Consider the following 18,225-nt stretch of genomic DNA (forward strand, 5'->3'; position numbering starts at 1 on the left):
ACATACGCAGATCAATAAATGTGATGTACCACATCACTACACTAAAGGATGAACACCATAAGATCATCTCAATAAATGCAGAGAAAACACTTAATAATATTCAATATCACTTCATGACAAAAATCCTGAACAAATTAGGGATAGAAGGCTCAAACCTCAACACAATAAAGACCATGTATAATAAGCCAACAACTAAATTTATGCTGAAGGTTAATAATCATAATAATAAATATATAATGTCTAAGATCTGGAATAAGACAAGAATGCCTACTTTCACCACCTCTATTCAATATAGTTTTGAAAGTCCTAGTTAGCAAATTCAAGAAAGAGAGAGAAATAAAGGACATTCAAACTGGAATAGATGGAGTGAACTATTCACTAGTTCCTGATGACATATTATATGTAGAATGCCACTCAAAAACTATTAGAGCTGATAAACAAATACAGCAAATTTACATGACATAAATGAACATATAAAATTAGTGCTGTACCTCATTAGCAAACTATTTGAGTTGGATATCAAGAAAGCATTCCCATTTAAATAGCTATTGAGAAAAAATAAAATACCTAGGAATAAATTTAGCCAGGATAAAAGATTTCTGCAATGAAATCCATAAAACAATGAGAAAAAGCATGAAATAGGATACACACACACACACATATACACACGCACATAACATATACACACACACGGAAAAACATGTAGTGTTCATGGTATGGAAGAATCAATATTGTTAAAATGTCCATACTATCCAATATACAAATTCAATTCAATTATTATCAAAATAACTGTGGTATCCATAATAAAACTAGAAAATTTGTATGGAAGCACACACACACTCACATAGTCATGATGTCTTCAGCAATAAAGAACAAAATAGGAGGCATTATACTACCTGACTTCAACATGTTACAAAGCTATAGTACTCAACAAGTATATGAAAAGATACTCAGTTTCAATAATCATCAGAGAAATGTAAATCAAAACAACAATGAGATATTCCCTCACTCCAGTAAGAATGGGTATTATCAAAAAACACAAGACAATAAATGGTGGCAAGAAAGTGGACAAAGATAAATCATGCACACTATTGATGGGAATATATATTAGTGTTGCATTGTTGAAAACAATATGAAATTTCCTTAAGAAACTAAAAATAGAATTACTATATGATACACCAATCCTAATCTTTGATATTTATCTTTAGAAAAAGAGATTAGTATGCCAAAGAGACTTCTGCACTTCCACATTTATTACAACATTATTTACAATGGCCAAGAATTGGTACAAACCTAAGTATTCACCAACTCATAAAAGGATAAAAAGATGCAGTAGTAAATATATACCTTGAAATATCAATCAGCCATTAAAATGTAATCCTTTTATTTCTGCCAACATGGATGAGAGTGGAGACCATGGTATTAAGTACAATAAACCTGGCACAGAAATACAAGTACCATGTAATCCATGTGTTCTTACCCATACATGGAGAATATATATATATATAATCTATGATCACATAGAAGTTGAGAATAGAATTATGGTTACTAGAGGCTAGAGAGGTAGGAGGGATGGAGGAATGGAGTATATGGCAGAGTAGGGTGACTACAGATAAGGATTCTGTACTGTCTACTCAAAAATCTAAGGAAAGGACTTAGGATGTTTTTGTGATAAAGTACTGGTATATATCTGAGGAAACAGTTATGATTATACAATGTATATGTTACACAGTATCCTATAAATAGGAATAACATTTTTATGTATCAGTTAAAAAGCAAATGTAATATAAATTTAAAAAATAATAAGAATTTCAATCAAAATAATCTGAGTATTTGAAAGCCTATATAAATAGATATAAATCATTTTGGCTCTTTCCTATTTTTTGCCTTCATTCATGCTTTACTTTATTCATTCCCTCCCATGCTTTAAGTACGTATCCTAAATGTGCATGTGTTAAAAATTTCATCCACAAATCCAGATGCTTTTGGTATCTGCAGTGAAATCTTTGGGTGGTAAAGATGATTAGATGAGGTCAGAGGGTGGAGCTGGGATGATGTCATTCGTGGTTTTTGAAAGGAGAGAGTGGAGCTGGCATTCTTACAATAGGAAGCCCTCCCCCAGGTTATGCCTCAGCAGCACAACCCTCACCAGAGCTTAGCACCATGATCTTTTTCTAACCTCCAGTGCAGTGAGCTAAATAAACCTCTATTGTTTTTTAATTATCCTGTCTGCCGTATTCAGAAGGCATTCCCTCACCAAATATATTAGAATACCATTTTGTCAATAGAGGTGCACTTCAATTTCCAAAGAAGTAAAGACAAGGTCATTCTAGCTATTAGTTCAACTTTGACCTTTGGATTTTAAACCTAGCAAGATGAACATTCTAATTCTATCAAAAGGAGTTTAAAATATCCTCAACAGATGTTCTTAAATGCAGACTTTCTCTCTGCCAAAATTTTATTTGCCCTCCCCACTTCCTTTCCCTCCTCAGTGAAGTATATTCTTAGCTTGAAAAGCACATATAAAATAAATATATTTTTACTTTAAAATGAAATTAAAACTAGCGAAGCATGTTATCATAGTCCAAAGAATCTATTATACCTTTAAAATTTTTATTGCGAAGCAGATAATTTTTATATCTAGATCTGAACCTAGTTCATCATATTGAATTTTATCAAGTCTTACACATTTTTTTTTACATGTAAGGTGTCATCTCTACACTGGCAAAAGTATGAAATGATTCAAGATGAAACCTGCTGACTCTTGGTAAAGGTGTCAGAATAAAGTAATTGTTCAAACCTGCCCTTAGATAATAATTATAAAAACTGTGTTAACTTTAAAACCCAAGTACTTAAACTGGAAGATATTTAAAAGATGAAAAAAAGTCAGAGTAAGTTTACTCTTTAAAACTTTCCAATAAGAAGAAAACTATGAAGGTTAGAAGATTAACACATTGTTGTCTAATGAGTGAAAGAAAAACAATATTAACTGAGAAGTCTATATCTGAATTTTTTTTTTGATACTAGGGATTCATCCCAGGGGCCCTCAACCACTGAGTCATATTCCCTTTTTATTTTTGTATTTTATTTAGATACAGGGTCTCACTAAGTTACTTAGGGTCTCACTAAGTTGCTGAGGCTGGTTTTGAGCTCTGGATCCTCCTGCCTCAGCCTGCAGAGCCTCTGGGATTACAGGCATGCAACAGGACACCTGGCCTTGACAAGTTTTAAATAAACAAAACTGAGACACTCTGGAGCCAGCAGACAGGTTATATAAAGAATGCTAAAAGCAGAGTGTGATGCCACAAAGTGACTTGGATTCTATAAAGCAATGGCAAGCACGGAGTGATAAGTATACATGGATAATTACAGAACTTTGATATTCAATGTATACCATTTATTTTCTAAATTTCTTCTAAAATTTTAGAGGAAAAATTTTAATACACTACTAAGAGGTTGATAGCATACACATAACAATAGTGATACAAATTACATAGCAATGTATTGCTTTAAAGTTTATCTATTTTTTTCAGAAGTAATTTGATGCTAACCCCAAGTAGATTGTAATAAAGTAAGTATACTTTAATTCTAGTTCTTAATACCAATACAAGGAAATATAGCTGGAAAGCAAAAATAGAAAATAGAATTGAATACTGCAGATTGACATTAATAGAGAAAAGGCAGGAAATGAAGAATAGATAAAAATGAGAAAGAATGTGGAAAACACCTAGTAAAATGGCCTATCAAACTATACCTGTATTAATTATGAACAGCCTAAATACCCATTCAAAAAGCAGTAATTTTCAGACTGGTTACAAAGACAAGAGTCCACTGTGTATTGTCCAAGAGAGACACACTTTAAATACAAAATAAAAATAGCTTGCAAGTAGCAACATGGATTATCCAGTATGTAGGCAGTAAGCTGAATAAAGTTGTCAGGGTCATATGTATTCTGACAAAGCACAGTGCCAGGCAAGAGAATCACTACGGATAAAGTGGAACACTCAATAGTGACAACAGTGCCAATAAATCAGAAAAAAGTCTTTATTTATGCCCAATAGCATAAATTCAGAACTAATGGGAGAAATTAACAACTTTATCATCCTATTTAGTTATGCTAATATACCTAACTCAGATTTTCTAGAAAAACTGACCAACATAAGAATAGTAAGGAAGGTAATTCTAAATGATATTATTTATCATCTTTTATACTACTGACATGTGAAAATTACTACATATCTAAACTGTCAGAGAGAAGGTGGAGCAATTAGAACTCACACATAGGTAAATATCAAAAATATCATACTGAGAAAAAAATCAAGACACCAGATAGATGCCATATAATTCTTTTAATATGAAATTTTATAAAATGCACATGTTTGTAGTGACAAAAAGGATATCAGTGATTTTTCTTGAGGTTAGAGATTAGAATTGGCTACCAGGGGTCATTCTTGCATTCTTGGAAGTGACTGCATCTGAGGGTTTGCAGGTGTGCCTGCCTATCAAACTCATTGAATTGTGCACTTTGGTGAAGTTTATATGCATCAATGGTATTTCAACATAGTTTTTTTTTTTAAATAAATGAGCAACAAGAAAAATAAAAAAGAAGATATTGGTACAATTATTCTGAGGTCCAGTCCCTGGTAGACATGCATGTGTTACTGGTGAGGAGGGTTTCCAAGGACAGAGAGAGGAGGGACCTCTATGTCTTTAGTGCCTTCTGTGGAGCAGAAAGTTACCATGGTCTTGGTTTTCACAGCAATTCTCTAAAGTGGGTACTCTCCCCCTCTAGAAAATGGAAAACCTATATTTCAATGTACCTTATTATGATTCCAAAGAATAGTAAACTTTTCTAGGTTTCTTGAATTTAAAGGGATTGTTCTTGGTCAAACTACCTGTTGCTCACCACAGAGTAGTTTGTGAAAGTATTAATGTTTTTCATAAACTATTTTCCTCCTGAAAGGTCTAGAGTAATGCAAATAAATGAGAGTAGTTATGTTAGAAAGCAGAGTGAATGTAGCACTTTTTAGTTTTATGGGTTTTTTTTTTTCTTTTCTTTTGGTATCAGGGATTAAATGCAGGGGTATTTAAACACTAACCACTGAGCGACTTCTCCAGCCCTTTTATTTATTTGTTCACTTATTTTCCATTTGTTTGTTTGTTTATTATTTTAAGGCCAGGTCTGGCTAACTTGCCTAGGACCTCATTAACTTGCTGAGGTTGGCTTTGAACTTGTGATCCTCCTGCCTCAAATTCTCAAGGCGCTTAGATTACAGGTATGTCCCACTGTGCCTGGTTGGGTTTATCTTAATTCAATATTAAAATCTATTGTTTTTGATGTTACTATCAGGGTTATGCTGGTAAATGTTTAACAACTGGTACCCTGGAAAGGAGAAAAACACAAAATGTTTGTCTATTACATTTGATGATTTCAGTGTTTTGAATACTCACAGTCATGCCAATTTTAAGCTATACAATAATGTCATTAAACACTCATCTAGGACAAAATCTGCACAGTTGTTTTTATTTCTGCTGATGCAAGCCAGTTCCAGTTCACCCCTGATTTTAACCTATTTCACAAACAGAATGGATTAAAACTTTTAGAGTTTATTTTATTTCACAGCTTTTTTGTTAATAGCTCATTTCTTTGGCGGGCATTAGAGTACATTTAGTTTCATGACACTCATTAATTGAATTTGAAACCCATTAACAGGCTCCTGTTTCTTACAAGATGAAATTGTCCTGATAACAAGTTGAGTTTAGTGCATCAACAACAGTGACTTCTGTCTTCAGTATATCCTTTTATGTAATAGAAGATTTGGAAAAAGAACTTCAGGATTCCCTTTCCTCATTCTCTTTTGCAGCTCATTTTCACTTCTTCAGAAAATTCTGATAACTGCTTTTAACTCTACTTCTCACTGTCTTCACTTCCACATTGCTCTGGCATGAGCCACCTCTGGGATTATTGCAATAGCCTGCTAATTTGACTCTTCTCCTCTACCATTGCCCTGCTCCAAATGCAATATTATCACTAAATTTCTAAAATCTAAATCTGATCTTAATGCTGCTCAGTTCAAATCCCCTTTGATGCTTCTGCATCCCATTCATGGTTCAATGCTAAGTTCTAACGTTGGCCTACATTGATGCCCTACATCATATATTATCACCCCCATCCTTCTAACTATACCTCTAGTCGCTCTTCTCCCTCACTTACTTTTCCAGCCAGGTTGACCTGAAAATATCTTGAAACTGCCTTAGATCATTCCCTCTGCTTACATTCTATTCTGGAAGATTTCCGTGTATTTTACAGCTTCATTTCCTTCATGGCTCTGCTCAAATATCACCTTCTCAGTGAAGCCTTACATTCTACTCATTCAATCCTTGTTAAAATACATGCTGGCACCCTATTCCTACCCTGGCCCTGAGTCTTGTGCATCCTGTTTGACTTATATTCCTTATTTTTCCCCACAACACTTATACCATTCCAATATCTACAACATTGAGTTGGTCATTTTATTATGCATACTGTTTCTTCACTACAATGTGACCTCAATAAGGTCAGGAATTTTTGCCTATATATAATACCTAATGCCTTTATTAAATTTTATTCTTAATTTACATATAATTGTGCATGTTTATGGGTACAGAGTGATGTTTTAATACATGCATATATTTTGCAGTGATCAAATTAGTGCTAGCTATTTATGTTATCCATCACTTCTTCCAACAATTATTATTTCTTTTTCGTGAGAATGTTCAAAATTCTTTTATATATTTTGAAATATACAACAACTTATTAAATAGTCACTTGTTTTGCTACAAATACAAGCTTTTTTTGTTTGTTTGTTTTTGACAATGGCTATGCTAATTTCCATTTCTACCAAAAGTGTGTCAGAATGACTCTTTATTTTATTCCTTGCCAATGTTTGTGCTTTTTTCTTTTTTTCTGTTTTTTAATAGTAGCCATTTTAATGGGAAAGAGGTGATATGTCATCATGTTTCTGGTTTGCATTTCCATGGTGATCAGTCATGTTGAACAGTTTTTTTCATGTATTCATTTGCCATCATTATATTTTCTTTTGAGAAACATCTATTTAGGAATTTAGTCTATCTTTAAAAAAATCAGATTATTTATGTTTTGCTATTTAGTTGTTTGAATTCATTGTATATTCTGTGTATTAACCTCTTGACAGATGCATGGTTTGCCAATATTTTCTCCCAATTTGTAGGTTGTCTTTTTACTCTATTGATCTTTTCCTTTGCTGTGAAGAATCTTTCAGTTTTATGTAATCCCAGTTGTCAACTTATATTTCTATTGCCTATCTTATTCACAAAACCATGGCCCATACAAATGTCACAAAGCTTCTTTCCTATGTTTTCTTCCAATGGTTGCATAGTTCAGGTGGTACATCTAAGCCTTGCATCCATTGTGTGTTAATTTTTGTATGTGATGAGAGATGGATTCTATTTTCATTCTTCTGCATGAGGATTTCCAGTTCCCCATACTCCACTTACCGAAGAGACTGTCATTTACTCATAGTGCCTTTGTCAAAATTTGGTTGATTGTAGGGGATATGTCTCATTAATTATCTGCCATGCATGAGGCTCTGAATCCAATCCCTCACACTTTAAAAACAAAGAGAGAGAGAGAGAGAGAGAGAGAGAGAGAGAGAGAGAGAGAGAGAGAGAGAGAGAGAGAGAGAAAGACCATAAATGTGCAGTCTTTGTTCTAGTTCTCTATTCAGTTCAATTGGTCTACTTATCTGTTTTTATTTCAGTACCATGGTGTTCTGTTTTTACTAGAAATTTGTATTATGTCATTTGTATCTTATATATCTTGAAGTCAGGAAATGTGATATCTTTAGTTTTATTTTACTCAAAATTAATTTGACTATTTAGAGTCCTCTGGGTTTCATAAAAATTTTAGAATTTTTTTTTCTGTTTCTATACATAATGTCATTGATATTTTGATATTAATTGCATTTAAACTACAGATCACTTTGTGTAGCTTGAAAAGTTTTTCCATATTCTTTGTTCCTTATAGTTGCACATGATGGTGTTGTCCATTGTTATATATGTATACATGCACACATGTAACAATATAATTTGGTCAGTATTATTCCCTAGTATTTTCCCTTTCTCTCTCATCCTCCCTTCCCTAGTCATTTTTCTCTACTCTAGTGATTTCCTTTTGATTTTTGTGAGATCCTCCTCAGTCTTTCTTTTTTTCTCTAGCTTTTATATATGAGAAAACATATGACCCTAGACATTTCAATAGTACTCATTCTTCTAATGCATGAACACATACATATTTTCATTTATTTGTCTTCAATTTTTATTAATGTTTTATGATTTTTCATTGTAGAGATATTTCACCTTCAAATTTACTAAAAACAGTACTAGTTTTCTTTATTTCTTTTCCAGATAGCTTTCTATTACTATGAATAAATTTTATTGATAAAACAATAAAAAGAAGCACAAAACAAATAATTGGTTGTTTTGAAAAAATAAGGGAAATTGACAAATATTTAGTTAAGTTTAGGGAGAAAAAAGATGGCTAAATCAAATAAAATGGGAAATAAAAAAAGAGACATTACAATGGACATCATAGAAATAGAAAGGATCACAAAAATATTATGAATAACTATACACTAACAAATTGGAAAACCTACCTAGATGAAATGGATTAATTCACCTGGACACATATAATCTCACAAATTGAATTAAGCAGAAATAGAAAATCTGTACTGATCAACAATGTAGAAAAATATTTCATTTACAAATAGCTTCCACATTGAATTTTATCAATTAAAGAACTAGTACTGATTCCCAAGCTATTCTAAAATATATTTATAAAGGGAATGTAAACAGGTCTGGGGTTGTGGCTCAGCAGTAGAGTGCTCACCTAGCTATGGGAGGCCCTGGGGTTGATCCTCAGCACCACATAAAAATAAATAAATAAAGTAAAGGTATTGTGTCCAACTACAACTAAAATAAATAAATAAATATTTTTAAAAATGGGAATGTAAACAAATTCACACAAGGACAATTTTCTGCATAAGGGATGCTCAATACTATATAATAAATAAATAATATATTGTAATGCTCATAGCAAATTAATGATACACTTTGAAAAACAACTGATTAAAGCCCTTACACATTTAAATGTTACAGGACTAATTTATGGCTAAGAAATTTTTTCTGAATAAAAATATTTAATTAAAAACTATCCAGTAAATAAATAAGTAAATAAATAAATAAATGTCTGCCCTAAGCTCTATTTATGGAGATATCACAGAAAAGAAATTATAAAAGACCAAGCCACCACAGGAGGGGAGGGCAGCCGCGACCTGAGAGCGGGCAGTGGGGCTGTGGCCAGGTTAGGTGGCCTAGGTGATGTTGGGCCCAGGGTGCCCCCCAGAACCTTGTCGTTCGTGATGACAATAAACTGGAAGAGCTTGAAGAGACTAATCCATTCTCCTTTAAAGAGTTTCTGAGAACCAAGGACCTCAGTCTGAAGAAAGAGGATACAACTAATAGCAGAGTTTATCCATAGGAAGCCTCGAGGCACTCATTGGGATTGGACCACAGCTTTCCCACCCCCCAGACTAAGGGGTATCCCTGGAATATCAGCAGCCACATTTGGAAGACACTACAGGGGATCGTGACATCCTGGATGAGGATGAGGATGATGAGGACAGTTGGTGGAACGGGGCCATTTTGCTCTGGAGGAGGGTCACTCCTCTAGGGCCACGGCCAGCACATCACCCTGTGGCACATGCCTTTCCTTCTTCTTCACCTGGTCAGAGCTGGTGGGGCCTGAGTCTCAGTGCCACTGGACACGGAGTGGCACAGATTCATGCATCTCGCTGGCGTCTCCAGTAGGGAGTCCTAGTGCCCAGTTTACAACTCATGGGGATGATTTAGGAGACAGCCACCTGTGGACACTGCAGATAAGTTAGGAAGCATTGAAGGATGAACATTCTAAGCTGAAGAAAGCTGAATGAGGTTCAGAGCTTCCCTGAACTCAAAACAGAAATGGTAAGGACGCTTGAGCGGGAGCTAGAAGCCAAGATGATCAGGGAGGAGAGTGACTGCCATGACCTGGAGTCCGTGGTGCAGCAGGTGGAGCAGAACCTGGAGCTGATGACGAAACAGGTTGGAAAGGCAGAAAATCACATCCTGAAGCTGAAACAGGAAATAAACTTGCTCCAGGCACAGTTCTCCAACTTCAAGCCTGAGAATGAAGCCCTGAGGTCGGGCCAGGGTGCCAGCCTAACGGTGGTAAAGCAGAAGTGTGAGGTGGCCTTACAGAATCTCTGTGTTGTCATGAACAGTGCACATGCCTCCATAAAGCAGCTGGTTTCTGGAGTGGAAACACTGAATTTTGTTGCTGAAATCCTTAAATCTATAGACAGGATTTCCGAGGTTAAAGAAGAGGAGGAGAAGTTTTAAGGACCTCTGGATGCTTCTATGTGCCCTGATCAGTAGTGCTTTATCTGAATGTGCAATTGTGCCCCAAAGTGTGCAGTCTTCACTTGAATAGTTATCATGAGATAGTAATTTCATGACCTAAAACAGTGTTATTGGCCACCGGCAATAGGAGTAGCTCTTGTCTATGAATTGCTTTTGTGGTTTATGTGTAGTCTTTCTTGGTGAAATTCTGTTTTGTAGATTCAGTAATTTGTTGGAAATTTTTTTTTTATAAAATCCAGTGAGTTTTTAAATTCCTAAACATAAAAACATCACTTCTGTATTCAGTGCTCTTCCATTTTCATCCCAGAACATTGATAAGTTCAGTTGATTGTCTTGATTACGTAAGCACAAAAAACACTAAGAGCCACCCAGCAATGACCAGCTTGAAAAGGGACACATGCCTTTTTACTGTCATTCAGTGGTTGTCATAGCCTTCCTAGGGTGGATTCTGTGATCAGTAGCCCAAGTGCAGAGGCACCACGTGGTGGACACTGCTATCTTCCCACAGGAAGACAAGGTTGCAGACAATCCACGCTGTGAAGTTGTCCAAACTTGGGCTTTGAGCCTTCAGCTTTGAAAAACTGTTTTGGCTGGTGATTTTGATACACATTTCAAGTGTGTTTTTGTGCAATGAAGTTTAGAGATTGAGTAGTCTAAAATGCATGCAGAACATCCTGGGGTTGCTATCAGGTCTTTGGTCTCCTCGTACCTGCTCTACTATTTGGGAGGGCACAACAGGCACCCTATGCCTTTTGGTCTGTTTTCCTGGAGATGTTATTTTTTAACTTACTTTTCCCCTTTTGTTCAAGTCTACAAGTTTCTTGTTTTATTAAATTCTGAAGTTAAAAAAAAAGACCAAGCCACTTTCAAAGGATTTCATATGTTATAAATAATTATTAAGATCCGTCTGTATATTTAGAAATACTCTGATAAATTTAAAAGGATTATCTCACATATATAATTTATTTGCTGATATCAAATATTTAAATGTAAATATAATTTCATTAAAAATATTTCTTGAAAATGAATGCAGAAAAAAATTTTAAAAAAAGAATGCATAGAGTTTCCTGCTTAATATATATATGATGGGGTGTTGCACATGACTCATGGGCTTAAGAAACTGGAAAAGCACATTCAAGTCACAAAAAAAGTCAATGATGCATTTAGGAATAATTTTTCCAATGTTTGAAACATAAAAGGACTATGAAAGGAATACAGAGAGGATATATGAAATACAGAAAGCCTTGGAAGTAAAGAGAAGTCTTCCACAGCCCCCTGACTTTAGGGAATGCTCCACTGAGGAGGTAGGGATTGAGACTCTATCATCTTCCTGAGATTGAGACTCTATCATCTTCCTGTCCCATGTTCAACCACTAGAAGAAAATTAGCCTTGATGAGACATTGCACTCTCAGGTAGTCTCCTCTGAGTGTCAGTAACCTGATTGATTTATTAATAAGGGGTTCTATGCATTTGTTTGTTGTTTTATTTAAAAGAAATATTTTATTTGTAACATCATTTAGACAAGAAAGTGATTAGTGTTTCCTCTCAAGTTAAGAATATTTTCACCTTATTTTCTATAGACAATTATGTAAGATATCTTCAAAATGAATTGCACAACATCATAAATTTGTACAAGTCCAGGTGACTCCATGCATATGATATTCATGAAAATATCACTCTTTGTAGAACAAAGGGTGTTCTACATATAATACATGAATGGACCCCTGGTTCCCTGCTACTTGGTGGAGTCTTGATGGAAAGTGATTTATTGCATTTATTTATTTACATTTTTATCAGTGGAAATATTTGTGAGTAAGGCTAATGCATAATCTTACAGTATTCCATTAGTTAGGGTTCATTCAAGATACAGAACCAGTAGATGATATATATGAATTAGAGGTTTATTGCAAGATATTGAGTTATGCCATGGTGGGGGCCAACTGGGCAGGGCAGCCTTATAGGAAAAGCAGGCTGAAGTTGCAGTCTTCAGGAGAATTTGTTGCTCCTCTGGAAAATCTATTTTTACTCTTAAGGTTTTCATATGGTTGAATCAGACTCACCCAGACTTTCTTCTTAAAGTCAATTGATTATGAACATGAATCACATCTACAAAATAATTTCATAACAACACCTACATCAGTGTTTGAATAACTAGGAACTGTAGCCCAAACAATTAACAAAGAATACTGATTATATCACAAAAGCACTGACTGACACTTCAGTCTTTGTTTTTGTTGTTGTTGTTGTTGTTGTTGTTGTTGTTTCTCTGTCTTCTTGCCTGTATTTTTTGTTCTGAAACCCTAGAGTTCAGCATCACATTTTTGGAATTACATCTTTATTTTCCTAGGAACACTATTAATAGTCAGCTTCTTTTGAACTTGTTAAAATTCACATTGAAATAAATTCTGAAAAATCACAACAACTATACTTATCAATATAGAGATTCAGTTCTCTTTTTCTTATTTTATAAGTCAGCAGGTGCAGCTCTTGGTTGTACCTCAGAATCATTCAGAATACTGAAAAAAAAAAAAAAAGAATGATTCAAGTCACCACCTCTGAACCCTGAGACTGAAACTTTAGCATTGGTGCCTAGGAATTCACATTTTTCTTAAATCAAAACTTGACAGTTGATATGTAGTCAATGCCAAGAATATAATATATATACTTTTTTTTTTTGGTACCCAGAATTGAATTTAGGGGCGCTCAACCATTGAGCCACTTCCCCAGCCCTATTTTATATTTTATTTAGAGACAGAGTTGCTGAGTTGCTTAGTGCCTCACCATTGATGAGGCTGGCTTTGAATGTACATTCCTCCTGCCTCAGCCTTCCATCCTCTGGGATTACATGTGTGTGCCACCGCGCGGGCGCAGCACCTGTTGCTATAATTGTATGTTTATTAATTTTTGTTCTCTACTGAATACAGCAAAACAAACTAATTTAAATTATTTCCCTTAATCATTTTTTTTCTTTTCCTGCTTAGTGTGCTTCTTTTTTGTAAGTGTAGGATTAAATGTTTACAAGAGCAATACATATCTTGAAATTCAAAGTGAAAATAGTCAATCAATATTTTTCAAAAGAGTCAACATGAAATTGTCTGTGAAATATCAATGAGCATACAATCTGGCTTTCTGTCAGAGTGCAGGGAGGTCGTCTATTTAATACTCAATACATGTATACTGCATAAAATTACAATTGCTCCAGAGCTGTGAATCAATGTTACTGTTTCCCAAGAGAGATAATACCTAAGGAGGAAGACATCAACTTTATTAAGCACTGAGAAATTTCTGCCCTTCCTGAGCTAAACCATGTGGGGAGACCATCCGTTCCTCCTAACTTGTCAATCGCTATCCTGTTTGCAGCAATGTGTAATTGGTCTACATCAGGGGTTTGACTTGACCTTTCAAAGCAACCATGTGTTCAGAAAAGTTCAGTGCAGTGCAGAAACATCATGGCATCCATTAGGAGAACAACTGGATCAAAATGTGAATTGTTTTCCTTTGATTTTGGAAATCTGGGTTTGTTTTCATTTACACCTGTGGTTTAAGTCAGCTTTTGCATACACATTTGTCAAAGATATAGTTGTTAGTTTTCAAACAATAGACTTCAGTGACTAAAAGAAAAGTTATTTATACATTACAGATTTGTTGAGACATAAGTTATCTAACTTACTCCTAAAAAGTGCTGGAAAAATCAGTTTCCTGTTCTTAGATAAAGGACAATGACAATGAGTACAGGTGGTAGAAAAGGCATTTTGGAAAGAAGTGGGAAAATCTTTCAGATCACACCCACCATTCCATTGTTACCTTAACAAAGCAACATACAAACTGATTTTCCTGATGTCCAACATGGGATCAGACTTTGAATAATTTAAATATTTAAATTTAAAATGATACTCATATTGACTCATTTCATCATAGACAAGAACTACACAGATGTATTTAATGATCTTTCTAACAGGCACACTTTGTCAGATGGAAGTTGAGGATGAAAGAAAAATATAGAAATCAACAAGATATACTTGTTTAATCTTCAATGAGACCAGTTCCAAGGTGAAAATTGTGTATTTTTCAAATCTGTTTTTTAGTTACATTCATTGCACCATTGAAAATCTCAAGCTATTTGTATATGTGAAAATGCAGGTACACAAACTCTGTGGTAAGGAAATTTTCTATGACTTTACTTGAAGAGACTCTTTATCAACTGTGTGTGTGTGTCGGGGGGTGGTAGGGGGCGGTTGAGAGGGAACAGCAATGAGGCTGGGTAGAGAATGTAATAATAGATGGTTAGATATGAGTAAGGTGTAGACAACCTTGAATAAGGAAAAAATGCTAAGAATCTGTGAGGCAAAACTTCAAAGAAGTTAATCCATGAGATTTCAGAAGAAAGGCATTCTTGAGAATACTCTTTGTCAAATATCAGTATCCCAAAGTCTGGAGTTGAAATTAAAATTGATGAGCCTCAGAATATGACGATCAGGTCCCAGTTCACAAAGTCAGATTGTCTCAATAGAACTGTTTAAATATCACTGAGGAGTCCACAATCATGAAATATATTGTCATATGTAATGAGGTTATCTCTCCTCCTGAAAAATCAGAAAAACTCCCACTGATGTCCAAATGAATAGATATAATACATAATTTTTATCTCTGACATGTTTGCATAGATTCTGTCATGCCCTTTTCTCTAAAGCCTCAATGAGATATTCCTTTTATCAAAACTCATCACAAGCATCTTTTATATAAGTAGAGATGAGCTCTCTAAATTTAGTTGTTATGTTCTTACTCCTCCAAATAAAACTAATCCACTTTCACCACAGTGAGCATTTTAGAATTAAACAAAGTCAGCTATCCTGGAGTATGAATTAACATAGTGCTTTCTGTTTTACAACAGGACTTCACACAGCTACTTTAAGTTCAAGGTAGAATATGCCCTGGGCCTTGCAGTCTTTTTCAGAATAGGACGAAAATCTGGAAGATGATTCATTACAGTTGAAAAAGGATGAGATATAAAAGTATCAGCAGTGATTGGACACTTTGGAGAAAAGCTATGATTCTCGTTGTGATCACAAGATTTGATAGGGATTTAGTGACATGTTTTAATGTCTTGCATGACACAGTCCATGAAAAATGAGTCCTGATATAGAGAGGAGGAAGTAAAACAGAAAACCAGTCCTCCCATTAAAGGACAGATTAATACAAACAAGTGAAGAACATTCAGAAGCTTGGAACTTTTAATTTTCATGGGATATTAATTTTCATGACACAATTCGGGGACCTTTTAAAAAGTAAATTAGATTTTATTCAACCTAGACTTTTGCATTTAAATACATTTCTATCTCTCCATAAAAGTTGTCAGGGTAGTTATTTCTCTCCAAAGTATTTGCATTATATTTTAAGAAAAAAAAAGTTTCAGCCATAGAACCTGGTGAAAAATATTTCATTCCTTTGAATAGATACACTGTGATTTAGATCTCTGTGTGAGCCGACCAATTAGAAGGTATACTACTTCAAGGAATGCATATCCTGGGAAGATAAAATACAAACAAGTAGCTATGCAAACAAAAGATCAATTATCATATATGCTAGAGTGCTACAGGGAGGACTATAAGAATTCTATAGAACAAAAACATACTGTTTGGGGGAATAATGCATAATATAAAGGCTGACCCAAGTAAATGAGCTTGTAGCTTACACAATCTGGTAGAGCCTTTAAAACTAACATTTTTTTAAAAATACACATAATTGTGAATGCATAATTCCTCTTCCCTCAGGGCCTTTGAAGGGATTGTGCCAGTGAGTGTTCCTAAAACATAATTCACCTGATTACTGAAATTCTACTCCCCCAAAACAGCACTGGATATCCTATTAAATTATTTTGATTCATGAGTTCCATTGGATGGAAGGACTAGGGACTTGGAAAGAGAGTCTTCTTTGTTTTATCATAATTGAAATAAATGTTGACTCTTCCAATTACGTGATAAATTCTGAAGGTGGATCCCAAAGGACCATAATAAAAATACAAAAATTTCTCATTTCATTCACTAGGGAGTTGAAAATGACGGAAATACATTTTAAGGACAGAATGCCTCATAGATGTAGATGATTTAGATATACACCTACTTGGGATACTATTGTGATCACATCCCACTTGGGTGAAAATAAGAGCCTTATACATATGTTGACATTGGAATAGCAAAGAAGTTAGAAATCAAGTATTAATTAGAATGCATAATTGAATTGAACAAATCCTTAGAGTGTGGAAGGAGATATGAAGTATTATATTTTCTATTTAATACATGTATTTTTCCATATAATATGTATAAAATATTACACATATTATGTTTCATATGCATTGATTGTAATAGGCCTGGATGCCCAGAGAAGAATGGAAAGAAGTGTTGTTCACTATGGTCCTTAAAACATGGTGACTTCAAATCATCAGTGCTGCCATCTTGGTCAAAAGAGCTGTTGAAAGTTTGGAGCTTGGGAAATACAGTATCAGAGAAAAATGAGGTAAAGGTCTTCTTTTAGGAGTCATTATCATACCAGTCCTATTCAGGGATATGGTTCTTTCTCCAATGTTACCATCTAAAATAAGATATGAGCAATGCTGGTTATTTCATGGCTGTTGGTCATCATGAATCTTCTCTATCCTTCCTTATAAAGTAAAATAAATAGATGAGGCCACTTCTTTAACACTTTATTGGTCTTTTGACTCGTAGGATTGGTGTTACCATGGACATTTTAGTCATCGTAAGGTCTTTCAAAATTTTAGTGGGCACATTATTCTGGGGCCCTACTAATAAATTATTCATTTACTCATTCATCCAGAACTTATTGGCTACTCTGTGCCAGCAACTACCTAGACACTGGAGCAGAGGGATTAATAAAATTCCATCTCCTTTGAGAAACATGTCTTAATGGGAATTCAAATAGAGCAGGTGCTGATCATAATGAAATGTCACAAGTGTTGAGGTAATGAGATAATAATGGATTCTACATACTTAGGTGAAATATACTTATGTGAATATAACAGAACAGGTGTGAAAGAGTACTATAATAATGAGGAGACATGATTATAGTTTATTAAATATATAACAAATAAAACAGAAGTAAAGTCTTTTGACCGTTTTACCCTGTAGGTAATGTCCCATTTCTTTCTTCTTCACAGCAAAAATCCTCCAAAATATTGTCAATATTTGCTGTTTTCATTATTCCTTTTCCTCTTCTTCACTTTCTCCAATTTGAATTCTTTTTCACCAAACTCCAATGAGAAAACATAAGTTGCTTTTTGCCGTATTAATAATTGGTGTTTTATTTCTTCATTTTATTTGTCAGGAAACTTGAAAATTGGGATCATCATCTTATTTAAAAAAACAACTTTAATCTCTGGATTCATTGATACCAGATTCTCATAGTGTTTCTTCTTCGTAGAATATTCTTTTCCAGTTCCCTTTAATAACATTTTGTCCTTTGCCCAAATCTCTAAAGTATCTCACAGTCAAAGCTATTATTATTTTTTCTAACTTATACTCTTCTCTTAGTTGATTTGATCCAGTTCAATGGCATTAAATGTTATTTAGGTGCAAAGTACTTCCATGTATCATCATTTCTACCCAAATTCTCTCCTTGCTTTCAGACTGACTTTGTTTACCCAAATGCCTATTCAATGTTACTCTTCCATGTATAATGTGCATTCAAAGTTAATATATGTAAAAACAACTTGCTTTCCTTCCATTAACTTTTTC

General features: G+C 34.4%; 1 pseudogene; it reads left to right on the forward strand.

The window, feature by feature from the left end:
* The first annotated feature begins 1,397 nt into the window (after window positions 1-1,397).
* LOC101965024 (endosome-associated-trafficking regulator 1 pseudogene) lies at window positions 1,398-10,455 on the forward strand (annotated as a pseudogene).
* Window positions 10,456-18,225: the final 7,770 nt, after the last annotated feature.

Source organism: Ictidomys tridecemlineatus, chromosome 5 (assembly GCF_052094955.1).
Source record: "Ictidomys tridecemlineatus isolate mIctTri1 chromosome 5, mIctTri1.hap1, whole genome shotgun sequence".
Taxonomy (NCBI): Eukaryota; Metazoa; Chordata; class Mammalia; order Rodentia; family Sciuridae; genus Ictidomys; species Ictidomys tridecemlineatus.